At 39.5% G+C, this 24,610-nt stretch overlaps 1 long non-coding RNA gene across 1 annotated transcript; it reads right to left on the reverse strand.

The window, feature by feature from the left end:
- Positions 1-9,886: 9,886 nt before the first annotated feature.
- On the reverse strand, positions 9,887-22,167 carry LOC147648379 (uncharacterized). The gene is made up of 4 exons (XR_015280060.1): positions 22,085-22,167; positions 20,971-21,070; positions 15,220-15,265; positions 9,887-10,181 (listed from the first exon to the last, which is right to left on the reverse strand). It is a non-coding gene; the product is annotated as an uncharacterized LOC147648379 (long non-coding RNA).
- Between the last annotated feature and the right edge of the window lie 2,443 nt (positions 22,168-24,610).

The following is a 24,610-nucleotide window of genomic DNA, read 5'->3' on the forward strand; positions in this document are numbered from 1 at the left end:
TTTCAAGGCCAGATTTAAAACAGTAGTGAGTTGGTTTGACAGCTGATGGTATAAAGCAACCTATTTATATCCAAAAGGGAGACATAGCTTAATGCAGAGGAACAGGTGACTGAAATGCCTGTCCTTATGAATTTGAGTGTCAAAAAACTAAGAGGCCCTGCAACAGAATACCACTTCTTCTCCACAAAAGAAACAGAAATTATTCACCTGTTACCAAAATATTGCAACATAATTTATATCTGGACCCCTCTGTGTGAAGCTATAATTATGTCCTTTGCCTTTCCAAAATCTCTCCATTGCAGGCAATTGCTATGAATTTTAATTTTATGATGATTCAGCTCAAATACCCACCTGTTTTGTTGTATATGAGATCCTTTCCTATGCTAACCCTGCAACACAAAATCATGGAACTAACATACAAGTAGCAACCAACAGTCACATATTTCACAGGGCAGATAGGCAGTTTTTCCCCTCTGTTTTTTAAATCTCAAAGAGGGCAAAGAGATTAATTTTCAAGGATATGACGACAAATACTGAGTGAAAAGGAAAAATGTGCTAAATATGGTGATGTGGAAATTTAATTAAAATATTGTTCCATAGTGGAAAAGCAGCCATCTGAGCAACCTGCTGAGATTAAATCCCTATTCACCATATTTGAACCTAGACTTCCACCACGGTCTTCTAGCTGGGTCTCTGTACCAGTACATCAGAGCTGGGTTGTTCTTTTGGCTCTGGATTGTTGCTGATCTTGGTCACATGAGGAGAGTTTCAGCAGACAGTTCACACTCCCTTAAACTCTTGCATAATAAAAAGCAGTTGCTGAACATGCTGCTGAATACTCTGCTGCTCTTCTTCTGGCCTCTCCTCAGCATGGAGAACCTCCTCCTGCAGGGAAACTGGTTGTGAAGCTTTAGATGAAGCAATCAGATAGAGCAATTAACATGGAGAATTATTTATAACTCACTACCCAGTCATCTTCCACCCTATCCTTACAAGTTCCAGCTACCTATCTGGTAAGCTGAAGCACATGCAGAGTGTGCCCTGCACTGCAACAAAACCAAAGAAAAAGCTTCAAAAATACCCAGAGACAGAACTTCACAAAATTAACCTACACAGTCAAGTGGCAGAGTTGTAATGTTGAGCATGCCCTGTGCAAAGAAACACAAAAGAATGGATACTTCAGTTCTGGTTTTGCAGGAGAACAGTCTTTCCTCATGTACTTTTGAGAGACAGAAAATTTTTACCTTAGGGTGATTAGTTTACTTTAGTGTGATTACCAGGACTCACAGTGGATTTACCAGGAGCTGAGAAGATTGCAGTCCTTTTCTTTCCCTACCAGTGTTGCACAGTGTTCCAGGTTGCATACTATAACGGGACAATAAATGTACAGATAATTCGTTTTCTGTCCAGCCCCACTCAACCACCCAGGTACATTCAGGCTTGCCAAGAAAAAGCCCTTCCTCATCTTCAGAAGCAGATAGCTCACCATCACGAGATAGCTGTGTTTACAGGATGGGAATAATCCTGTCTCCTGTCACCAGAAAGTACAGGCACTTGTCAGGCCAAACACAACCAGGTCTTTACTGTCTCCTAGGGGAGGGTTGTCACTTCCCACTGTTGAAAGACTGAATGAGGGAGGCTGGGAAGAATTCAAGACCGTAGGCATGTGGTTGTTTGTCCTATACACTGTTTTTATAATTCAGGACAGGGCAGTTAACCTAAAGACTCTCTTTGTTTATGCTGGAATATGAGTTTGTAATTGCGACTCTCCTTGCAATTTAAGATGTCAGCCAGTGTATTTTGTCCTTGTTTTCTGTTGAATCACAGATCCAGTAAATCAGTCACATCTGAAGAAACTCAGAAGGAGACTTATTCATGGATCAGCATGACGTCTTGGTGATGGGAATGGTGCTGTCTCAGTTTAAGTTCCTGTGTGTAAACCCACTGCCAAAGAGAGGATGCTCCTTCAGAATGCACTTGACTCTCAGGAAGCTTTTTTCTTTCACCAGATGCCTCTCATGCCAAAACCCAAAGGGCTGAAGAAGGTTTTGCAGGAATCTATAGGTGGGTGGTGTGGCATCCGAGACCCATCAGGGAGTGGTGAAGGACAGCAGCTATGATGGCACTGCCAACCCTCTCCTCTAGCCCAAGTTCTGCTTCTGTTTGAAAAAAAGACCCAGAGCCATGTCTTCATTTGCTGATTTTGTGAGAAGGGGAACCACCCAAGTCTCATCTTGAACTGCCTTTCCTCATTATAAATGCAGAAGGCTGTGTCTGCCTTTTCTGTGATAAAAGAAAGGAGTCTTAATAATGATACAGAAGCCTCACTTCACGTGGACCAATTCAAATATTTTGAATATAGGCAACCAATAAAGTGATAGAAGAAAAAGGGGGTTCTTATCTTTCTACAAAACAAACTTGTTTTTGGTTCAGTTCCTAGTGTGGGAGTTTCATAATAATGAATTAGGCCTCAAGTAAAGCTATGTTGAAAAAAAATGTGCTTAGTATTTATGCAACTGTTCCATTCCTCCATGTCCACAAAACATAGCTAAGAAGTTGAATAAAAACCCAAGTGTAATATTTGAAAACAATTAAAACTGTTACTCAGAACAAGCAGTCAGTAAATTGTTCTAACAGTTCCCTGGAGTATTTAGATAATAGAGGCTGTGTATCATGTTGGTATGCAGTGTTCAAGAAAAAAAGAAAATTGTTTTACAGTAAGAACTGTGTTCAAAACACATATGAAAAGGATTCAAGTGGAATGTGCAGTCATACCCACAGCTGTACAACCTCATTTGGAAAAAGTTTACCCTTAGTTTATGGATTTTGCTCTCTTTTTTTCTTGTCATTCTTCAACTTGGCTTTGAGCCAGCTTTGTTTCAGATTTTTTTTTTTCTTTCTGAGGATCCTGTGCAGTTCATGTTTTAAAAATAAAAGATTGCAAAAATTAATAAACAGCTTAGTATCTATTTAGTTTAATAGTTCTGCCCATGATTTAGCAGATGAAAACATAGTCCATGTCTGAGAAATGTCACTTTTCTGATGAAATGTCTTGGAAGCAGATTCCCATTTGAGTTGATGTCTTTCACTACATTGTATTCCACTTACTTTTCTGTTTAGTAGGCAGCAAGAAACGCTGTTAAGTGTAGGCATTTCCTATTTGAATATCTGGTCCTAAGTATCCCAGTCCACATTAATTTGACTAAGCTTTTCTTGTGTGGTGTATGGTAATAGTGAATGTTTGTACCTGAAGAGATGAATTTCTGAGGGAAATTGAAAACCTCTTTCTTCTGTTGCTGCACTGAATGTCTTTTGATATCCCAAGAAAGAGACATAAACACATTTCAGATCATTGGCAGGGGGTTCCCAGAAGAGATCCAATGCAAGTCTGAAGCTGCACAAGTAAGGGTTATTTTTATAAATGTGGTTTGAAAATTGAACTCCAGCATTGATGAGTGTGTAGCTAATGGCCTAACAACATTGCTTGAACGAAATTGTTCACAAATTAATAGAAAAACTGCGAATGTGAATTAAGAAACTGCAAAACTAGCAGGTTAGGATATGGGAAAAGTGGTTAGAAATTGTACAGCAGTGTATGTGTACAAAAAAGCCCACAAGAAGGGTATAGAGCCATGGAAATGATACCATTTTACTTGCTGAGGTTAAGTTAATGAACAATACAGACAGAATCTGTAAATGGTATCATATCACAAGTATATGATTATTGATATTATATTTGCTTTAAATATAGACCAAGTTCTAAAAATATTAATTTTAATATTTATTGAAATCTCTGCATCAGAGCTGTTTACATACTTTGCTGAAGTCCATATTTACCCTGAAAGTTACTCAATTCGCTATTCTGAAATAGCTGTTTATTTATGATAAGACTATTACAAGGATTTGTTTGCAGTTTTTACAATTAATTTTTTTTCCTGACTACTTGGAGGCAGTTTGGAGTCTTAGATATGTGTTGAGGGATTAATCATCAAGCAATTATAGAAAGTGGCATCTTAGAAAAAGTATGTAACTTGCTATATTCACTAAGATAAACCTCCAAGCTGAAAAGGTCAGGAACAGACCTGAATCAACTAAAGAATCAACTAACCATAAGCAGTCAAAGAATTTAAGTAAAACTAGATTAAATTTCTAATTGGATATTCTCTTCTAGTAGTGGAATGAGCTTTGAGCTTGTCCACGTAAGCAGGTCCTCTACTGCTTATTCTTATAAATCTTAAGGACTTAATACAGCTAAGAAGAGCTAAGCTGAATCTGACCGTGATTCATGTACAAATACTGTTAAATTGTTGGATATTTATTGTGACTCTGCAGCTAGTGAAAGATCATTTTTTTCTTGCTTCTTCTTACAAAGTCTGTATGCATTCTCAGTTGGCATTTATTGGTGGAGTCATTCAGGCAAAAGTATGGAGGCCCATCTTTTACTTGGCTGTCGTTGCTTAAAAGAAGAATAGAGAAGAAACATGTAAGAACTCTAGAAAAGAGGTTAAACAACTGAACTCAAAATAATGAAGGAAAAAGGACTGGCTTTTAAGTTTGCATATTTGTTGGACAAAATTTTCTGTACAAAAGCTTGGTTGATTCTAATGCTGATATTTGATTCCAGCTATTGTTGGAATAAGTGAGTAAGTGATTAAGAGAATAAGTGCTGGGAAATACAGTATTTCACTGGAGTGGTGAAATATTGAATGTATCTGGCAGTGCATTATTAGAACCAAGGTAATTAGGAGAGGACAAATTTAAAATAAATAAATTTTAAACTGCTTCCATAAACAGCAGAAATCTCTCAGTGGAAATTCAGGCCATCTATTCTCAAGAGCTGAAACAACTCATTTGAACAACACTAATAAAACATAACAAAGCCTTTAACAGGAAGTCTCTTCAGCCCTGACTCAAAAACTGTTTGCAAAAGGAATATGTGCTTTATCAACTAATTTTACAATGATTATTTATTTAATATTCCTGCTCAATTCACACAATTATTTTATATCAAAAACTTATCTATAATTCAGATGAAGACTCTTCCAAAAAGGGCTGAACCAGTCCATTCACTTCAGTTGCTGCTCAGTTAATAGTTTAAGCTGATGTAAGCCAGTCCTGTCAGAAGAATCAGTCCCACTCATAGTTACCCACGACTTGCACCCACTCCCTCATTCCAGCACAGCTGTCTGTGTGACTTTAAGGTTAGCTAAATAAGGAACTTGTGCAGATCAAAAATAACATTTTTACTCATTTCTTTCAGTCACATATTTCCATGATTGACTTCACTGCATGGCTACACAAATTCTTGTGCAGGAGGAACGAGCAGGACTCCTCTTGGCATTGAGAAACAACTGTGGCCATCCAAGCTTTAACAGTTTTCTCGGATCGCTCTGCTGAAGGTTTCCCAGCGTACACATATTCAGAGTAGAGGTTGCAAAATGAGAAAAAGAATGTGTTTCTGCTGTTCAAAATGAAATCTGGACTCCTACCTAACTCACTGTCATGATCAATTTAAGACAATCCTCCATAGTTTCCACAGAAGCCTATATTCTTCCCTCTGTGGAGGGATTTAATTTCAAGATAAGGGGTGGAGTAGCCATTGGACAAGTAGGATTTTTTTAGCTTCTATGTCTTTTTAATCAGTGCTTTAGATGCAGGAAAGCAGAAATAAGAATGGAAAGACCATTCTTGTAGAAAACAGCTACTACACAACAGCTGCTCTGAGATGTTTTTGAATATAGATGGGCCATTGAACATGGTAACAAAGACAAAACCCCAATGTCTTTAAGGAATGAAATGGATCCCAAAAAAGGAAGAGAGAAGAAAGACCTGCTGAAATACAGTGCAGGGACTTTGTACACTAGGTTTGGAGCCACAAATAATTGTGTGTGAAATTTACAGCTGTGGTGAGGCAGGTTAAAAAAAATTCATCCTAACAGACACTGGTGGAAAGAGAAGAAGCTATTGAGATCAGGAGTATTGTCAGGCTATTTTTTATGCTAAAGTGAAATTTAAAAGGATTCCATGTGGTTAGACCCAAGCAAAATCTTTAGTGTTCTCCAAGAGAACACAATGAAAGGAAAAGACCAAACAAAGAGAAGAATTGGGAAATCATACCCCCAGGATGAGAAAACCTTACCACATGTTGCTGATATTCCTGTAGAAGAAAATAACTCCTTTCACTGTAGGCACCTCTGAATGTCTTTATAACAATATGAAAACCACTACAATGACAATGCCACTAATAAAAAAGATAATGTGGAAGAGATGAAAAGTGAAAGAGACATTGTCAAGGCAAATAAAATTCTGGGTGCATTAGTCTTGTTCAAAACACAGGAGTGTACAGTTAATTTGTTACTGCCTTAGTGTTTTTAATGAACTGCACAGGCAGTCTGTAGGAAAGCCATCTAGATCATTAAGATTCGCAAGATTTTTTTTGAGGGAGAATTATTTTGCTGACCAGGTTATTACTTCAATATCAGTAGCAAGCAGCAGCTCAACTCTGAGTCAGAAAGAAAGTGGCTATTATACAAAAAGAGCCTTGCTTTTTAAGGTTATCTTCACAAAGATTTTTCCTTCCCCTGCTCCCACACCCAAATTTTAGTCAGCTTAGTACTGAATGAAAGAGTTTCTGCAGGAGACAGAAGATCTCAGGCCTAAACATTGTAATGTTATATGGAAGGCCAGGCTCACCAATAAGAAGGTTGCATTTAACTATCTGCAATGAAAAAATGGTATAAAGCATTATTTGAATGCCTGGGGTTGGCCCAGAAAGGACATGGAGGAGAAAATTGCTATGAAATAGCGAAAGATTGAGCAGCGAGAGCCGAGAAAGTGATGTAGTTGAAACTCAAATGCACAGTGACTATTTATCATAGCACCAGAAAAGATGAAATTTTCAGAGCATGAAAATGGCAACTGAGTTATCTCTATTTATTTGAGAGACAGGGAAATTCATAAATACTTTACTTGATAAGATGGAATTAATATTTGTGGGATTTCTTTCAGTACCACCTAGTCTTCAGAAATGTTGATGATACTCAAGGCCCACAATGTAAATAGCACTTAAAACATAGTTCTAAAACTTTTAGCAGTAAAGGAAAAGCATTTTTAGAAGGCTACAGAATCAATGGTTTATATAATAATAATAATAAAATATATATATATATTCTTTAATAAAGATCAGTACATACAGAGACAACTCTATTACCTCCAAGTTGCTACCACAGAATAAAAATCTGCTGAAAAGAGGTTGTATATTATAGAAAGAAACCCAGAAACTTAATTTTTCAGAACGTCAGGTTGCCTTGGAACTGGGTAACCAAGGGACATAACAGCTAGTTAAGTCATGTATTACATATTACAATGTTTGTTAGGGTTAGAAAAAATCCTCAGCATGCTGTGGGAAAGTGTTGCTACGTTTTCCATCTTGTCTTTTGCAGAAGTAAATTCATATGCAGAGCAAGGGATCATTTCACCTCATTCAACAAAATGTGCAGCACAGAGCAGGTGTTCACGTTCTAAGGAAAAATCAAAGAAAACAAACTCTGACACAATAGAACTGACAGAAAAGTTCTCAAAGGAGTTTGCTAATGCAAAATTTTCTGTAAAAGGGTATTTAGGTATGCACAGGATAAATTATATATATGTTCAAGTTCAGTTGATTTATTCCTATTCCTTTGTGTGTACTGACTATTTATTCTTGAAGACTCATGACAGATTCTTATATGCCACCTCAAGACTCTGGATCAAGAGGCATGTTGTAAATTTGTCATTGCATTATAATTAATTTTTTTGAAATAAAAACTTACACAGTATCCATGTGCAATGTATTTATTTATCTGTTTATTCATTTATTTATTTCATCTGGGAAAATGAGGAGTGCAGTCCATGTAAACTTAATTCTCAATCGATTTTATTAATTCTTTACCTATCGTATTTCTTTTTTTTATCCCAGAGGGGTAGTTTCCATGTATAAGAGTTGAAGAGAAAAACTGCATCCAGATGTCTGTTGCCCAAGAAACTTCCTTCATGTAGCCCTTTTTTAAAGGCAGCATTTTCAATTTGTGAGGTAATGCAGAAAACACACTGGAGGCACATAAATATACTGAATCACACCAGGAAGATCATTCCATCATACAGGGAGCGCGGTAAGTACGGAAAAAGGAATGTGTGGCCATACAATTCACCTGGTAGCATATGATGGTATGTCCAAAATTATCATATCCCAAAAGTTTTCTTCAGTCAGTGACCAGGAGGGGAAACTGTAGAAGTGAGCGTCACACACCATGGGAGATTCCCGTTCACCTCTAAATGGCAATGAGCCAAAGAGTAAATGCCACAATTCTGTGAGTATGGAACCATGGTTCATTACATCAGCCTTGCCTGGAAACCTACCTGCTGCTCTTTTCTCATTAATTTTCAAGCTCTGTTTTCCTATTGAAAAGTAATAGTGGGTTGAAACGGTTTTGGGTTTCTTTCTAAAAATTAAAAAAAAAAAAAACAAACCCAGAATATTTCTTCTATTGGAGTTTTGTAAGTCCTAATGCAAAGATGCTAATGTTTTTAATTTTCTATAACAAAAAACATACTATCATTTGAAGTGGCTATTTTCAGAAACCTGACATGGGATATCAGTGTTTCTAGTGGGGAGCAGCATATAATAGGATAAGACATCTGAAACATGCTCAGGTTACAGCCTGTTCTAAGTTTTTGAGAATGCAGGAACCATAACACACTTCTTTTCTTCCTAAGAAGTGGGCACGTACAGAAGAGGTGCAATAGCAACACCTTTTCGTAGTACCAAGGGTGTACCTGAAAAAGACTCAAGCAGCATAGCCTGAGCTGGTTGTCAAATTGTAATTCAAGGTGAATATTAGAGACCATGATGATACATAGCACATCCTCATCTGATGAATTTATTCATTCTTAACAAATTTATAAGTGTTATGTTTAGTTGCGTACAAGTAAAATGTGATCTATAGAGGTGAATTTTCCAAAATAGAGACTCAGATTTCTCAGGAGTTTTCCAAACACCTGTTAAGGAGACTTCTCAGTCTGACTATTCATGATACGCTGGCAGTCACACTCCAACCACCAGAGACTGCCACTGCTGGGACCGAAGCCGCTTCACAGCAGGTGGCTCCAGTGACACACTGGGAACATTGCTTGGGTCCCTGCTCTCCTCACTCTCAGTCAGAGGAGGATTCCCAGGGCAGAGTCTCAGACGTCTCATTCCACAGAACAATTTATTCACAGCGCACTAACACAGAAACAGCCTGAGCTGCTGCCTCTGAGGAGGATCCCAAGCAAAGGAACCCCTGGGTTTTATACCCTCACTCTCCAAGTGAGCTCAAGTCTCACTCTTCCTCCTCAGTCCACAGCTCCTGCTGTGTCTCCCAGTGTCCAGTCAGCTGGTTGGCAGCACTGGCCATCCTGCCCTTTGTTATCCAAAGGGTTGTCACTTCACAGCTCCCCTTCCCCCTAGCTGGCCAGCACCAGACTTCCTGCCCTTTGTTGTGCAAAGTCTCGGCAGTTCACAGCCTCTTGTCTGAGTTCCCACCCAGGGCTCAATCTGCATCTCAATCTTGCAAACCAAGCTACCTGCACCAGATGAATCCCTCCTGCCAGAGTTCTTTTCTTCTGTGGTTCCAGGCATCTCAGAGTCTCCTGACACCACATCAACCAAGACTGCTAGGATTAACTTCTAAAACCATGGCCCATACTGGAGTTTGGATGCAGACAAAAGTCTGTCAAATAAAGTAAATTCCACAAAGTAAAAAAGAAAAGTAAGTTGTGACTTACTTTTCCTTTTTTTAGGAAAAAAACCCCATGGAATAAGTTGTCTGGAGAGTCCATACCTTCAGGAACAAAGAAGATGCTTCTATGTGGGACAACTATCTTTGGACAGAATGAAGCTCACTCTTCCACTTAATTGCCAGCACTGTTTAGCAAAAGTTGTGATGTGGTAGAGCACAGGGCATCCCAGCTCTCAGTCCAGTCCCTCAGTCTGAGGAATATTCCTTCTATTGAAGGAGCAATCGCATTCTCTTCCCTCGTGATATAAATCTCCTTGAGATGAGTCAGGCCAAATCTGTCCTTTGTCAGGACTTCTAGGGAATTCCTTCAGCACTTCTTCAACCTCTGTCACAGCAGCCGTGACTAGAACTGGGCAGATTTGTCTGTGTAGAAAAACATTAGTAAACACAGCCTGAGCTACCACAGAAGATGAGAAATAATTTAATTACTATGAGCTCCTCCTTATCTCTACTATGGTATGTCAATTGCAATCCAAACCTTCTTGTCCACTGTTTAGATAACCCATTTTTACCCTTTGGTGACAAGTGGAGGCAGGTTTGATTGCAGCACTGACCTGTGTTGGTCATTATTCCACAATAGCCACTCACACCAGACCCTGTACCTTATTCAAATAAATTACTTTCAGGTTTTTTCACCCCATCTCACTACATAGGCACTTTACTTTCTCTGTTCCCAAAAGAGATTGATTGTAACCTGGATTTTCGTTGTTTATTGTCATATGCGTTGGTATAATTCATGTTTTATTGTACACATATAAGATCAAGTATAAAAGCATGTTTTATGTAAAAAACACAAGCAACTTGAGATTGCAAAAGCAGCTGCTGAAAACCCAGGAATTTGCAAGAGAACGACCCAGCAATTAAGAAAACACCAAGAAGAGGTGGGTCCACCCAAGCAAGATGAGCCTACTAAAGACCCAGCAATTAAGGCCTGATACTCATCTAGTCAAAATCCTCAGGACCATACATCTCAATGTCCAATTCGAGAAAAACTACTCAAACTAGTCTTCCACTCTAGAAAAACTAATCAACAGACCAGCAGCAGAAACATGAATATGTAACAACACATAAAGGAATAAAAACCTGAAGCTGCATAGCCTCAGGCTGAAAAATCTGTATAAAACTCAGCTCTCCAAAAGACAGTTTGTGAACCTGGGGGAGCCAGTGGGACAGAGACTGGTTCTGAGTTCACCCAGCGCCAATCCCGGGCTTGACGCTGACTTCGATTGTGGCTGTTCCAAAATTCGATTTTACAAATTTTTCAGTAAAATCCTTATTGATAAAATTTGGCTGATTTAATCTATAACATTTATTTTACAATTTTTTTATTAAATTCCAGTGTCTCAAATAGAATAGGCATCTACTACTGGTCCTGGAGTCAGGGTTGCAACTCTGCTCAAGGTCAGACTTAAATCATCTGCAGCCTTCCCTAAAGGGGATGTGTGACGTGCCCCCGCCCAGGGAGGCAAAGATTCAGTTTCAGATAAGCTTTGTTAAAGTGAGAGGCATGGCTGTAAAGCCCAGCTAGCGTGAATTCTGAACTTCTGCCTCAGGGCTGGGCCCTGTGAGCCCTGGAAGAGTTGTCCCATCCCAGACCCTTGTGGGGTGTCAGCCCAGGGAGTTCTGATTGGGTTTGAGCCCCTGGGCTTCCTCCCTTGCTGTGTTCCTGACCTTGAACTCCACCCTGGTTCTGTCCCTCAAAACCCATCACCCTGCCTCTGTTCGGGGCTCTCTGTCTCTGGGTCTGGGTTTGTTCCCCTGCTGAATAAATGGTTTCCCGAGCAGGAGCCCGTCTCGTTGGTATCCCATGATGGTTCCTGGCAACTATAGCTTCTCTGGACGTGTTCCTGTGGCTGTGGAACTCAACAGGAATGACTCTTCATTTGAACTATTAATAGCAATAAAATAATGCACTCATTCTACTAATAGCTCATAGAGAATTTTTTAGTAATTTCAAGGCATGGAAGATGAATTAATTTCTTTACTGAACAATATTTTTATTTAATACTTGAGTGCCTCTTATATATTTAACTAAGTAAATTATGTACTTGGTAGTTTACCTGTTCATTACTGGATAATCTGGAAAATCTCTCCAAGCAAGTAACTGAAGGAACGTGTGACCCATTAAAATTGTTCCCTCTGGCAAATAGTTTACATAGTAATTATACTGTAGCAGAATTTTTGAAATTATATTCCCAGATATACCTACTAAGCCTAAAAATTCAGATTTTCTAGAGACACCATAATTTTTAAAATTTTTATTATTTTATTAATATTGTTATTTTTTATTTTTTTTTATTAGGTCATATTATATTGACCTAAATGGTTTTTACCAAATAAGGAGTTTATTAGTTCACAATTTGAAAGTTGTTGCTCAGATATCTGTGTATTTGACAATAGTGATGGAAAAATGCCACATGCTCCAGTTTTGCTGTCCTTTGCTATCCAGTAAAAAAAAACTCTTCTGAAGCTGAGTGAATGCTTTGTAGGACCAGGATCTTAACCAGCAAAACATGAAATTTTCTTAAAGAAAAGTAATCTAAATGTCACCCTTGTTTCATGGAGAATGGAGACTACCTATGTTTTAACCCAGTCAAAAGCTTGTATTAGCACTGCTGGGAAAGCGTGACTCTGGGAAGGATATCAAAATGTGTCTATTCCACACTTTGTAAACAAGTTTATGCTAAAACAGAGTCCCAGCTCAATGCTGGGTTCAGCCTAAGTACATTTACTGTCTTAGAATGGGCCTTCCTTTTCTTGTTATTGGTTCTGGATTAATCAGGTACTGATTTATCTATCCAGCACACGGATTCAGATGTAGGTACGGAGATATTTCAAGCTTTCCATCTTTTCCAGCTTTCTTAAGTCATTCCCCTCTCCAGGGACATTTACAGAGTAACTTCCATATTTATTGATACCAATTTTGACATGTGGCACTTTCTGTGACAAAAAGAACGTTCTTTTCCCTTGCAGCACTAGCCCCTTCCCTGCTGACCATAGATGCATGTCTGTGGGACTTCAGCCTGCTTCTCATTCAGCTTTGTTGTGTAAAGTCTGAGAAGAGAGGAGTGGGAGAACTGGTGTCTTAGCCACAGAGCTTTGCCAGCCTCAGGCCCGCCTAGCAGATATCTATCTATCTGGGAGCAAATACAGATATATCAACTGCCTCTGAGTCACCTCTGCAGCTGCTACTGAACAGCATAGATGGGCATCAGCCACTAATAGTTCAAGTCCTGTGGCAGTCAAGTTGCCAGAGGGTAGGGATGCAGAAAAGGAGCAGCCATTACTGCAGGACACCTCTGGCTCTCAATAAATATATTGTAAAGAAGAATCACCCTCCCCTCCCATCCTCTCTGAGTGGCATGCAAGTTCTGAGGCAGGAGTGTTTCTTCTGTGATTATTTCTCTGTCAGGCAGAGACATCTATATAAAACATGGACTTAAAAAACAAAAGATAAAACCCAGCTCTGAAAATATAAACAAACAGGAAAGCTTATCTGTGAAGAAGCCATTTTGCATTTGCCCAGAGGCGTAAGACGCAAATCATGCCCAGTAGATTCAGGACATATGTCTTTCTTCCTTGCAGCAAACCTGAGGGTTAATGTCAGAGAGAATGAAATAGATACTTCACCTCTTCCTGATTTACTTTCAGGTAAACACGCACTTCCTCAGTGGATCTAACAAACCTATAGGGCTGCTAAGAGAAAGACATAGAGAACCTAGCTTTGCTGATAAGGAATTGAGACACTTATTGTACTGCAGGTAGGAGTCCATCCTGGTGTGCAGTGGTGATTCTGTTAATCTGTGGTTTTGTTTGGAGGTTTTGGAAGGAGTAAACCTCCTCAAAAACACACCCACTCACCCCCGCACACGCATTCTGCAACTGGACATATTTCAAAGAAAGAGAACATTTTCTGTGGGAAATGAATGCTGATTTCCCTTCATTTCTTCTGGAAATCTGCTTTAGTGAATGGAAGCCCAACTGTTCATATCAACAGAATAATTTGCTATATGTAGGTAAAAATGAATAAAGCCATTAGCCTAGCATTGATGCTCGTCTACAGGACTTCAGCCTGCTTATTTTCAACAAATTAGGAATTTGAGAACCTGAGCATACAATATTGAATACTATTTTATTTCTTATTACACCAAATTCAGTGTCCCTGATTTGTATTTTATATCACCATTGTATCCTTAATCACTAACACCAGTAAATATTACCATTGGGTCAAACCTTGCTTACTTCACCTAACTACTCACATTGCATCCGAAGGGGCCCCAGCCAGAAAAGCAAGATTCATTAATGATATTTTAAGTTCCCAAGTATTGAAAACTTTTGAAATTTGAAAACTGACTGTCCCTGAAGATTGAACATACTTTCAAATGACAGAACTTTGTATGAAGCAATATAAATTTGTTGTATTAATATATCTGGATACATAAAAATATCCAGATTTATATTATTAATAATTAAGAGAAAACAATTATTCTGCTTTAAAAATGAAGAAAAAAACCAGGCCAGTTTAAATTTTAACTATGTGATAACACCTTAAAAACATTTTAGTGGACCCAGGAGTGGAACATCAGCTTCCTTTCACTTGCCTGATTTAATATTCCAGCTGGAGAAACAGTGTTTTGCTATATGATTCCTGTTCATAGAATTCACCTGGGACCTCTGAGGAGGTTTTTGGCTAAAGTCACCAATTTGGCTGCTACATCTAAGTCTGGCAGGACAAATAAATGTACTGCTGCCATATTAAGTCTGCCATATTAACACACTGAAAAGTTAGTTTGTCCTAATACACAATTGGAATTGTCATAACATATGAATAACTGAGAAACAACTTTACTACAGACAGAGATCTCTAGAGCAGAAAAATAGAGACCTTCAATCTGGTAAATTTTGTAAAAATGTACATTGAAGACATTGTAAATGTTTTAGCTCTGTGTAAGTGTGTAACACCTAAGAACACAGCTAAGTTAAAGTTCTTACATCTGTGAGTGTTTTGCTGAGCTTTTATTTGGAAGTTGAACATTGTGTAAATGAAGCATAATGAATGTGTTTTTATAACAGATATTACATCACCATTCTGCTTGTAGTTTGTAGTTCCCTCTGTTTGCGTTGAACAAAATCCTGCTATTCACTTCAATGCTATTTTACCTCTAGAAAACACACATGATCCATTTGTGCACTCACATTGACTTCAGTTACAAAGGAAAATATTTACTCTCTTGATCTGGATAAGAGCTAGTTTTCAGTTATTTTCCATCTCTTTTGAATGCCTCCTATTTACTTGACATGATAGAATTAACCCTACTCTTTAAAATCTCAATACATATTGGATGGTTTTAAGCAAGCTTCTTTTGTATATGAAGGATTAACAAAGATTAGTTGAGTTTACCTGCTCCATGTGCCTCAGTTCAACCTCTTGCTTCAAAAACCTAGTTCTAAAAAGAAGAGAGAGAGTAATGAAATCACTCTTGATCCAAACATTTTGTTGCTGCCCTCTCTGCACTCGTTCAGATTGACAGCTTGCCCGTATAGAAGGCTAACAGTCTTCTCTCCAGCTGCAGGAATAAACACAACCTTGATGGGATTTACACCTCTTTGAGTCTCAGAATGCATCAAATATGAGATTGGACTTGATCCCTGACCTCAGAAAGATATATGAAAATGCACTGTAAGAGGAAAAGCAGAGGAAACCACGTGGGATTGAAGAGATGTTACCAGGAAATGGATCATGCATACCTTAAGACCCATCCTCTCCTGAGTTGCAGGGTTCTTAAAATAGGGTTGTCTCGGGTTGCAGTGCAAGATATAGCCAAAAGTATGTATCTATTACCATCTGTTAAAAGCAGGTGTGGCACTGTTCTTTATCTCTTCCATGAGCCATCCTCCCTCCAGTGGGGTATCTCCTCTTAATGGGCCATTGAGTCTCACTGCAGGACTGATAAAATGACATCATCCCATTGGGAGATGCTTCAGCCAGGGGAAGGAGCCAAGCATTCCTACCTGGATATAATTTGAGATTTGCAACACCACAGTCAGCCTTTCTCCACTGGATTCCCAGAGGAAGACTGGACCCATCTACACCACCAAAAAAACTAGTAGGGAAAACTACACCCTGGGGCTTTTTTTTCTTTGTTTTTTTTGGGGTTGTTGGTTTTTGGGGTTTTTTTTTTGTGCTATTGCATTTTGATTTTAACTTTCCTAGTAAAGAACTGTTACTTCTATTCCCATATCTTTGCCTGAGAGGCCCTTGACTTCAATATTATAATAATTCAGGGATGGGTGGGTTACATTTATACCTTTCAGGGGAGTTTTCTGCCTTCCTTAGCAGACACCTCTCTTTTCAGACCGAGACAAAGTTTTATCCATCTCTAAAGATAAAAAGACCATAGTAAGAAACATCCTTCAGTACAAGGATACACTGATGTCCCGGTATCCTTCCCAAGAAAATAGATCTGCCACCAAAATGGGAGAGCTGGTCACATCACTGGAAAAACTCTGTTACCTCTGGATAGCAGAGCACAAGTCTACTGGCTGACAGAGCTTTGTGACAAGAGAAAGCTGAATTACAGCCTGTTCAGAGGCAAGTGGTGATCAGTTGTAAGTGGCCCAGAGCTCAGAGTTTCAGCTCACACAGTACAGATGTACTTGCTAATGTTATTGCCGAGTCTGAAGCAGAACTGTGGAGCGCAAGCCAGTAAAATGGCCTATAAAAGCAGGGGGCAAGGGCAGCTGGAGCATGTTTCTGTGCTGGTATCTAAGGAGTGGCATATTGTGATAACATTCCATTAAAGTCAAGAAAATTGCTCACTCCTTAAAATGCATTTTCAGGCTAGAAGTACAATAGATTCCTGAGGTGTTGCTGATTAAAGTCTGTAATTGACCTTAGAGAGGGAAATGTACTGTAGAAAGGGAGATGTACTGTTATGATCCATCCAACCTTCTGTGGATGAGACACAGAACTTACTCTCTAAGATATTGTAGTGCTCTTTAAAGTAAGTGAGAATCATTTCACCATTGCAAGTGAGCCAAAGCCACTAATCATGTGTGTATGTTTCTGGGTGTTTACAGACAAAAATATTAATAATATATGCAACCTGGGCATTGTTTCAGTGTAGAGAGAGTGGTGTTTGAAGGCTGGTGACATTTGCATTAAATATATGCTGTGATGTGTTGATCAGTGATAGTCAACGTCTGGCGGAGTGAGCAGAAACTGATTTATTAATGCTGTATTTGCAGTGAAAGTCTACTTGTACAGCCTTGGAGCTTAGCAATAGAAGAAGATTTGAAAACAAAGAGATCCCAGTGACCACAGCTTGATCTTTAAAAAAAATCTAGTGATTTTAAAGGTTAATACTATACAGGCATTTTAATAGCTCTTTTTTGATTTTTCCTGTATTTGGAGATAAACAGGTTTTTCTCAGCACAATACTACAAGATGAACTAATTTTTGCTATTTTTCCTTTACTGGAACTACTTGATTATTTGAAAATAATTGTGTCTTGCTAAATTGCTGTGTTACTATTCTGAAAGGCGAAATCAATCCTGCTGTACTACAGTGAATTTTCTGTATGCAGGAAGGATCTGCTCCCCAAAAATAATCACTGTAGTCAGTAAGACCACATGCCATGGCTCTTGTAGGCCAGAACACAGCAGAACACTCTCAAATGTAAACACTGAATTTAAACTTAGCAGTGTTCTTAAGCCTCACACAATTATAATAGGGCCAAAATTCATGTTTACGAAGTCTACCAAATTGAAGCAGGGTTGTCAATAGGCTTTAGGCTGCCTGGAGCACTGAAAAGACATGGCTTTTTAAAGCAAGAGAAAACAACAGCCAGAAGACAAAGCATTCCAACCTCACAACATTTCTGTATGCTGCTCAACAGGCTAGAGTAGGTAGAAAATTCTTCATTTATCCCTGGCTGACTGAACCTCAGGCATAGCCAGAGTTTCTGTGGTGTCACTGCTTTAACACAGGGTCAGTGCCCCCACTAGTTTAAATTTGGGTTGGTTTATATCATTAGTAGTGGTGATCTACTCTTGTTAGGCCCAAAACTAATGTAGTTTTGAACAGGATGTGGCAAAGATGACAGAATGTTTGAGACCCTGATACATTTGATGTAGTACCTCTCATACTTGGCAGTTTTGAAGTAATCCTCTCTTTGTCCTCATTTTACAACCTCTTCAGGCTCTCACTGGAAGACCGGGCACAAATATGAACAACAGCTGCTTTTCACCAGACTTAGATATTGTTATACTGCCAGTTTTAGTGTTCTGCACAGAAACTGGGATATTCTCAAGGTTCCCTTGACTTAGGGTGGAGTATGTCAAGGCAAAGCCACTTGACAAGCTTTCTAGGTTTCCTACACAATCTTTGTTTGGAGGATCTGCCAAGTTTTACTGAGAGATTCAGTGGTGTTTCTTTCAGATCTTTAAAAATGTCAAATATGGAGGCAGAACTCAAAGCTTCTGTTGTCTTCTACAGTAGGTCTTGTGGCAAGACAAGCATTTTGATGGATTTGTAGAGAGAAAAAAATGGGCAAAGGTGTATTTGCTGTTCTTTTATTGTTACAGAGAGCTGGAACATTGCTAAGTTTTCTTCCTGGACAAGAAATTGAAACCTACAGTTGTTTCTGTCTTTTTTTCTGGAAGATACCAAATGAGAAAGCATTAGAAGACCCTCATAGATTTTTTTTTTTCCCTAATCAAGAATTAAGGACAACTTTATTATCCTCATGCATGTAATTTGTATCAGTAAATAATGTTGGCTTGTTCAAGCATTCAGCTCAGCCTATGAATATTCTGCACTTTCACAAGGAAATCTGTATAAATGCCTTGGGTTCTATCTCCTGATTTTCCTTCTCCCCCCCCCCCCCCCCCCCCGCCCCCCCCCCCCTTTATGGTTGCTGTGTTTTTTAATAATGTGGTTCAAGAACATTCTCTCAAGATGTGTTCTAGAGTTCTTTACTTTCTATCTAAGGGCATCCACTTCTGGCTTGAATTACAGCCTCAAGTCAGAGGCTAAGTTGGTCTTTTCCCACCTAGTGCAAATGGTAGAAAATGAATGAATTCTGAAGAGAAAAGAAATGCTGGGCGAAAGAGGAAAGAATTTAGTTTTAGATGAGAGCAGGGAGAAAAACCAAGATCTCAACTAGTTCAACTTTAATTTAGGAATTTACTAGCTGTCCATCAGAGGGATGCATAACTATCATCCATTAAATTATTGTTCTTTCTTCTTTTGCTTTGCCAAACATTTAAAGGTGGGAAATTGAATTAAAGTGAGAGCATATGTCAGGAGTACCTAATAAAATCAGCATATTTTGAGTACCTAATTAAAAAAAAAGTGAGATAGAGTTTGTTGATAACTTCTATATTCATTGTACCCTGCTGATAAACTTCAAAGTTTTAGGATGAAATGCATATAAAAATTACTCAAGGCCTACAGTTGCTACAGCCTTAGAACAGAGAGAAGAGTTATTAAAACTGATATAATGTATATTCCATCCAGGAAGTATAAATGGAGGTGTGGAAGGTGTCTCCAGTCTCTCTACCTCATGTCCCATTTGGTCATACAGTATTCTTGTAGTCAACGTGAAGGTTTAAAGTAGTTTTAGATGGAAAGGGGCACATTCAGTCCTTTGTATGTTCAGAGCAGTGAAACACTAAAGTAAAAACTCAGTAACAAATGGATGTCAGTTCCAAGGAAAGTGATAACCAAACATCTAAGGAAAAGTGATCAGAGTTCACAGGTAGACTGGAAAAAAAAGAACCTATACCAGGTTTAGCATTCTCTGGACAGTACAAGGCATCAAGCATGCAGAGCAACTAAAGGTTAAACAGTACAAGAAAAGACCTCTTAAGATTGAGTGCTGGAAAAATGCGTAGAGGTGCCCTGGTAAAATATTCTTGTAATCTTAGAACAGAACCAGAGATGGGTGGAAAAGATAACAGATTACTGAATACCATTATTAAAAATCTCTTCCACAAGATAGACATTACAAATAGACATTGCTGGGATCTGGAGAGAAGATCAAACACAGCCTAGGCATTGCAGACCCTTCCAAGTGCTCAGTTTCTGTCTGCAGATGTAAAAGATGGAATGTTTGCAACCTGACAGCAAAATTTCCGAAGTGGTGATAATGCCACTAAATCAAAAGCCTGGTTATTGTTACATCTTAGGTTTGAAACTAACTCCTAAATGAAGGATAACAAATTGCTAGTGCTGTTTGGAGGTTCTTTGATATGGTTCCAGGCAGATGCAGAGAGGAGTACAGCCTTGTTTTGCTGCCTGAGTGGATGTTTATCTAGGATACTTCTGAGGGGTGTGTCATTCTAGTCAGTAATTAAAAAACATGGTTTCTGACTAATTCATCATTGTGATTTTACTCATCTAGATTCAGATTTCTTATATAATTCCCTGGTGCTTAACTGAATCTTTGGACCAATCAATCTCCAAACAGACAGGATATAAAATAGGCATGTCCCCACACACAGATCAACATCTTATGCAAAGTCTAATAGAAACAATTTCTTGTAGCATCATAAAAATTTTCCTTTTGCTTATGGAGGAAAAAAAAGATAAAAAGTGTGTGAAATAATGAAGGAATTCACCAGTTATTACCTTTTATTATGGACATAAGGCAAATGATTAAATCTACAGTGAACTCTTTAAGTAAATCTCAATTACTAGGGAACTCCCTGGGTTCTAATATACCAGTCTAATGTCCCAAGTAAATTTCAGTATATCCTTAAAAAACCTAGATGTTTCCCATATTTCTCATGTTCTAGTGAAAGAAGAAGAAACCTCTAGCTCTTGAGAAGTGAGGAGCATTTGGAACTGCAGCTAAAAATAGCATTCCATTTTGGCACATGGATTACCTGATGACAGCAGCATGTCTATATTTTCAGAGGAACACACCTGCCAGTCAGCACTCTCAGAAACACCTCTGCAGGGTGATTGGGGATGTGGTGAAAGAAGAAATAACAAAATGAACAAATGAGCAAATCATGGCCTCTTTTCTTCTGATGTGAACTTAGTGCTTGCAACACTGCACTCTTGGAAATTAATCTCTCACTTATACAGCCCTGAAAAGTAGTGAAATTCAAAAAATATCTATGTTGTGTTGCTTGGGGCCCTCACCTTAGTGCTGGGACTGTCCCACTATATGGATGAAAACAGTCTTAAGTTCTTCTGTTATCTCTTCTGGATGTCCTATAATGATGCTGATTTTAGGAACTCCCTAAAAACAAACAAAGAGTCTTAGAAAGGAAATATTGTTTATTCCATGCAGATTGCAAGGTGGACATTTTCCACAGAGCATGCATGTCAAGGAGTAAAAAGATTGAGCATTTATGCATTGAAATCCACATAAACCCACCTATCTAGTTACACCTACATATTGCATAATTGTTTAGCTTGGGCCATTTTATGAGATATGAGTCACATATGTACCTGTGTGGGTCTCTTAGGGGGTGTGTGGTGGTCTCTGCTTTGGGGAGGTGCCCCCTACTCAGTTTTGAGCAACATCCAGTTCAGTATGCTCCAGGCTGAGCGCCAAAGATATGATCTGTAACTCAGCACCACATCTTCTCAGACAGTTGCAAAATAGGTCATAAAATAAAAAAGCTTTCCATAAACATTGGGCAACATCTGCTTAATATACCTGATAACATCTTTTTACATTCAACAGAGAGGTTAGAGGTGAGAATTATACCATCTGGTTCCATCCACAACAGAGATCAAAAGAAGGAAGGGACAGACAGTGAATTCTGCTTGAGGACTCAGAGTTTAAAAAACCAGAGAATTCTAATTAAAATATAGAGAATTCTGCTCAAAGATATCAATAAGACTTCCAACATATTTATTTATATGTACAATGGCTCACTTGAGTGATCATTTTTAAACATCAAAGAACCGCTAAAAAGTAATGCTACGCAGTCATCATTCTCTTGAAGTTCTATAAATGATAAAGTTTGGAGAGCCCTTTTGGAAATCTAGGTCTGGAAGCTGTGCCTAGGGCTGCAGTATAGCTCAGAGATGTCAGAGTCAGGATCAGAGTGCAGGACATGGTGTCTCTGCTCTGCCATTCAGGCTGCTTGAATACACTGCTGTTCAGCAAGCCACAGAACAGAATGCTGTATAGACACCCTCACTGATGCTGTCTGGGTTAGAACTCTGCAAATGGACTGCTAATGTATTATTTTACACACCATAAGGAAATAATTTTGAACAGAGAGATGAAATCAGTCGTTACCTTGTCACGGTGTACTGTGAATGTAATGATGTGTCCTTGCAATGGGTGTTTCTCCTTTGACTTTGCAGCGCTGCCACATCACCTTAAGGAAAATGGCTTAGAATAAATATGCAATTTCCATTTCTTCCTTCCCTGTCTGAAAACTGTGTTTAAAATTCTTCCTCCTCCCCAACAAATCTCAATTCTTTTGAAATGAAGCTATCAAGTGAAAGATAACCATAAATAAGAAATTGTACTGTCTTCAGCCTAGGGATTGATGAAAAATAGAGAATGATCTCCCTCTACTTCTTTCTTAAACTCCTGCCTTCTAAGAAGGATTAAGACAGGCTGTCTGAATGGCAAGGAACACATTGAAATTCTGCTGTGACCCTTTGACAGACACCCAAAAAGGCAACAGACACATTTTTTTTGTCAGAGCAAGCTTGTTTCACTGTAAAAATGTCAACATCTCAGCAAAAATAACTAATTTCCAGATGAACCACTTGACAGGAAAGCCAGGGCAGGGGCAGGAAAAGTGGGAGAAAAAATATTTCAGTAATAACCCTCAAAGGACAAATATTTCATGGGAGCATAGCACACTGTAGGATTGGTGTTGCTTGCAAAACTCTTCTGCATCTCTGGGATTGCTGATTTAGCAGGGCTAATTGAGAGGGTTTTGACTAGGTTTGAAGGGAAAAGGGAGTTAGACTGGCTCACTAGTGACGAGCCTGGGGTGACGCACCAGTGTTGGGGGTGACATGGACAGCCCAGCTGAAGTGCACCTGCACCAGTGCACCCAGCATGGGTTACAAACAATGGAAACCATTGGCAGCAAGAAGCTGTGATGTAGTTATCACCATGGAAATGTGGTGGGATGACTGGAGTGCTGCAGTGGGTGGCTACAAGCTCTTCAGAAGGGACAGGTGAGGAAGGAGAGGCTGTGGGTGGCTCTGTACACTGGGGAGGGTTCTGGCTGTGCAGAGCCCAGGGACAGTGGGGATAAGGCTGAGTGCCTGTGGGTGACAGTCAGAGGGATGGCAAACCAGGCAGAGATCCTGCTGGGAGTCTGTCACAGACCACCCAGCCAGGATGAAGTGAAATCTTCTATCAGTGGATGTTTCATGATGACTACCCCTTGTTCTTGTGGGAGACTTTAACTTGCCAAAAGCCTGCTGGAAACTCAACACAGTGAGAGGAGACAGTATGGATCCTGGAGAGTGTGGAAGGCAACTTCCATTCACAGCTGATAGGGGAGCCTACCAGGGCATGCCCTGCCACACCTGCTGCTCCCAAACAGAGGAGGGAAGTGGGAGATGTGGTGGTCAGAGGCCATCCTGGGCACACTGAGCATGGAATGACAGAGTGTCTCTGTTCTTGGTGAGGTAAGGAAGGGGATCAACAGAACCTCTGCCTTGGACTTCCAGAGTTTGGCCCATTCAGGACATCAGTTCAGAGAGCCTCTCAGGAAACTGCCCTTAAAAACAAAGGGGTTCAGGAAGGCCAGACATGCTTTAAGCAGGAAATCTTAAAGGTGCAGGAGCAAGCCATCCCTGTAACAGTGGCAAAGAAGACCAGCCTGACTGAAGAAGAAACTTTCATGGGAACTCATGGAATAAAAGAGGTTTTATGACCTTTGGAAGATGGGGCAGGCAACTCAGAGTGCAACAACGTTGTTAGGTCATGTAGAGGGAAAATTAGAAAGACAAAAGCTCAGCTAAAACTCATTCTGGCCAGTGCTGTGAAAGATAATAAAAACTGTTTTTATAAATACATTAAAACTAAGAGAGACCCAAGAAAATTCTTCATTATGTATTGGATGAAGAGGGGGAAGATTGTCACCAAGCATGAGGAAAAGGCTGGGTTGCTTTGCCTCAGTTATTAACAGAAAGCCCAGCTATCCTCGGGGCAGCCAGCCCCAGTAGACAGGGATGAGGAGCAGAACAGACCCCATGCAGTCCAGGAGGAAGTAGTTAATGACCTGCTGTGCCACTTGGGCAATCACAAGTGTGTGGGGCTGGATGGGATTCACCCAAGCATACTGAGGGAGTGGAGGACGAGCTCACCAAGCTGCTCACCATCAGTAAGTATCATCAGTCCTGGTTAACAAGGGAGGCCCTAGTGGGGCATGGAGGCTGGGCAGTGTGGTGGTGTCCATCTACAGGAAGGTTCAGAAGGAGGATCCAGAGAATACAGGCCTGTCAGTCTGACCCTAGTGCTGGGAAGTTTATGTAATGGATTATCTTGAGTGACATTGGGTAGCGCTTACAGGACAACCAGGGGATTGGGCCCAGCTGTTCAAGAAATGACTGGACATGGCACGTAGTGCTGTGGTTTAGTTGTGGTTTGGTATCTGGTCAAAGGTTGAACTCAAAAGGATGATCTTGGAGGTCTTTTCCAGCCTGTAATCGGGAATTGCCAAAAAACTTCTTTAGCCTAATAAAAACATAAAGGACATTAAATGTCTTATGAAGAGAATAATTTGTGATACTGAAAAGTACTCAAATTCAATACTTACACATCAGTTGAGTATGTCTTCATCAGGAAAGT

Source organism: Cyanistes caeruleus, chromosome Z (genome assembly GCF_971803275.1).
Source record: "Cyanistes caeruleus chromosome Z, bCyaCae1.hap1.1, whole genome shotgun sequence".
Classification (NCBI taxonomy): Eukaryota; Metazoa; Chordata; class Aves; order Passeriformes; family Paridae; genus Cyanistes; species Cyanistes caeruleus.